General features: G+C 37.7%; 1 pseudogene; it reads left to right on the forward strand.

Annotated features, from left to right (window-relative positions):
• The first annotated feature begins 2,569 nt into the window (after positions 1 to 2,569).
• Positions 2,570 to 2,669, forward strand: LOC128249222 (U6 spliceosomal RNA; annotated as a pseudogene).
• The last annotated feature ends 926 nt before the right edge of the window (positions 2,670 to 3,595 follow it).

Raw genomic sequence — 3,595 nt, forward strand, 5'->3', positions numbered from 1 at the left:
ACATATCGACAGAATTTTTATACCTTTCAATCAAGTCCGCCTTTCTTCCAGTAACATACTGTCCATATAATCTTAAATATTTCTTTAACTCAGGCACAATAAGTACTTCGATAGCTGAATCATCAAGCTGCTTTATATCCATGATAAGACGTAAAACAATAACAATGGCGTGGGTTAGCCTCCGGAAGTTTAATTATCTACATGGAGCGCCGCCTAGCCGAGGGAGATAACCTACTTATAGGAAAGCCGTATACTGTGCTGCTCTATCATGCCTGTTGAGATACTCTGTAGGCGCAAGAAGACTGCACATGGAGACAACATGAATGGTTTCATTTTGTTGTTTACATACTCGACACGTTGGGCGTTCTTTAATATGTTGGCCTGGCAGCTCCTTGTAGGTAGATATTATTATTATTATTAAGGCAGTGGGCTGGTAGAATCATTATCATGCCAGACAAAATGCTTAGCAGTATTTCGTCTGTCTTTACCTTCCGAGTTCAAATTCCGATGGGGTCTACTTTGCTTTTCATCCTTTCCCAGTCGATAACATACGCACCAGTTGAGCACTAGAGTTGATGTCATCAACGTAATCCACCTCCACTGAAATTGCTGGCCTTGTGTCAAAATTATTGTTGTTGTTGTTGTTGTTTTGGTTTGGCTCAGGTTCGGTCTTATTCCTGGCAGGATTTATGTGGGTAAAGGGTTACTACATTGTTAAATTTAGTGCTAAAAAAAGGTAAAATTATCATTAAAAATCAATTGAATAATATAAAAATACATGTTTTTTTTCAAACAATGATATAAAGTCATTTAACAAAGTTAAAAACGTTACTTATCGCTACGCTGCTGCAGTTCAAACTAAAACTTAGACGTTAAACTCAGAACTAGAGCGTTTATTAGAAAAAGGTCGATACCTTTTTTAACACTAAATTAATTAGTAGTAAGTGTATCATCTTAGCCTAAACTAAGACTTCGATTAGATTAGGGTTGAATTTTTTCCCTTAATACTGTTTAATATTTCTTTTTATTTTATGGGATAAATAACTAGTCTTTTTATTTCATTTCTTTGATTATACAATATCGTTAATTGTTTTATTATGACTTAAGTTATATAAAGTTTAATCTTTCATTCATAATAAAATTTTCATTCATATTTTTATATCTATTTATTCTATTCTTTTTCTTTACGCAATATTTTCACTAGACTTCTTTTAAATAAACGCTTTTAGTCTAAAATCTTCTAGTTTAAACTATTGCATCGTTTAGATCTGTGCTACTTCTATCTTTATTATTTTAACCTAAAACTTCGTTCAAATTGTATTTAAACGAAAAATTCGTTAAAGTTGGTTTTTGCATATAATATTCCTGTTAGCTTGTATTATAATGGACGTAGGGCTGGTTATGGAATGTTTATAATTTTGATATTTTTAATATTTTTCTATCTTAATATAATAAATATTTTATATACATTCATTTGTTACTCTTCTGGCCGATCTCCTTGTTTAAGTTGCTGAATGCTGCCATAATCCTTGCCTTCAGTTCATCTTTGGTGTTACAAGGAGTTTTGTTGGTTTCTCACTCAACTGCGCCCCACACATAATAATCAGGGGAGTTGCAGACTGGGGAGTCAGGTGGACAGATGTTAGGGATGATGTGGTCGCAGAAATTGTCTGACAACCATGACTGGGTTCTCCTGCTTGTGTGGCATGGTGCAGATTCCTGTTGCCAGACATAGGGTGTTCCAGCAGCCACCCTCTTGACCCAAGGCAGCACCACCTCCTCCAGGCACTTGATGTAGGCCTCTGTGTTGAGTCTGAGGCTGTGTGGGAAGATGAATGGAGGCATAACATTTCTGTCACTAGTGATCGCTAAAACACCATGATGTTGGCTGGATGTTTGATATTTATCACTCTCGGTACATGTCCTCAGATTGCATTGTCCTCAGATTGACACCCAAACACTCTGAAATGTTTGTATTAGAGCATGAATGCCAGGTAGTACAACATATCGTTTCCAAATTTCTGGCCGAGTGAATTGTATTATGGTGCTGTTTTTCTCATAGACAGTCCTCAATTGCCCCTACTATACTATGTAGTCGACAAAATCAAAAACAAACAATGCACATGCATGAAATTAAAAATGTAAAATGGCAAGAATTTACCATAACAACCTATATATTCACAATGGGCTTGTTTCAGTTTCCATCCACCAAATCTACTCACAAAGCTTTTGTAGGCCCAAGGCTATAGTAGAAGATACTTGCCCAAGGTGCCATGCAGTGGGACTGAACCCTGAACCATGTGGTTGGGAAGCAAGCTACTTACCACACAGCCACATCTGTGTGTGTGTTTGTGTATGTCCTTGTGTTGGTTTCTTTGCCTCCTCCCTCCCCACTGCTTACCAACTGGTGTTGGTTTGTTTATGTTCCTGTAGTTTAGCGTCAGCAAAAGAGACTGGCACAATAAGTGCCAAGCTTAAAAAAAAAAGTACAGAGGTCAACTAAAAATTCCTCAACGCAGTGCCCCAGCATGGCTGCAATTTAATGACAGAAACAAGTTAAAAGATAAAAGTTCGGCAGTACATATACTAAAATTGGAACAATACAGAGAAGGTTGGCATGGCCCCTGCGCAAGGATGACATGCAAATTCATGAAGCATTCGATATTTTTCTATAGGAGTAGGAGTGGCTGTGTGGTAAGTAGCTTGCTTACTAACCACATGGTTCCGGGTTCATTCCCACTGCGTGGCACCTTGGGCAAGTGTTGTCTACTATAACCTCGGGCCGACCAAAGCCTTGTGAGTGGATTTGGTAGATGGAAACTGAAAGAAGCCCGCCGTATATATGTATATATATATACATAGCTACTTACCACCTAGTTCTGGGTTCATTCCCACTGTGTGGCACCTTGGGCAAGTGTCTTATACTATAGCCTCGGGCCGACCAAAGCCTTGTGAGAATATTTGGTAGACGGAAACTGAAAGAAGCCTGTTGTATATATGCATGTGTGTGTATGTGTTTGTGTGTCTGTGTTTGTCCCCCCAGCATCGCTTGATAACCGATGCTGGTGTGTTTATATCCCCGTAACATAGCGGTTCGGCAAAATAGACCGATAGAATAAGTACTAGGCTTACAAAGAATAAGTCCTGGGGTCGATTTGCTTGACTATAAAGGCGGTGCTCCAGCATGGCCGCAGTCAAACGACTGAAACAAGTTAAAAGATAAAAGATAACAATGAAGTATAGAAAGTACAATGAAGTTTGAAAAATAAAAAGAAGAAATAGATAATCAAATAAATAAATAGCTTAGTCTGCTGCCTCAGCCAGCAACCAAATAGTAAGTTTGACCCACACAATATAACAGCAAGTGGTCAGATAATGGTTTGACCTACTGTGTGTAAGCAGCCCAGTAACAACCCCACCCGCTGACTATTTTTTAAACCTGATGACCAACACAGTTTTAAGGTTTTATACTTCAGAAAGATAAAAAAAAAATAAAATTAAAGAAAATAAAAAATTAAAAACACTTAAAAGAAACAAAACAACAACCTTGTCTTACAATAAAGACAGGGCTGAATAGCAAGCATATGCTTAAAGC

The sequence above is a fragment of the Octopus bimaculoides genome, chromosome 12 (genome assembly GCF_001194135.2).
Source record: "Octopus bimaculoides isolate UCB-OBI-ISO-001 chromosome 12, ASM119413v2, whole genome shotgun sequence".
Taxonomy (NCBI): Eukaryota; Metazoa; Mollusca; class Cephalopoda; order Octopoda; family Octopodidae; genus Octopus; species Octopus bimaculoides.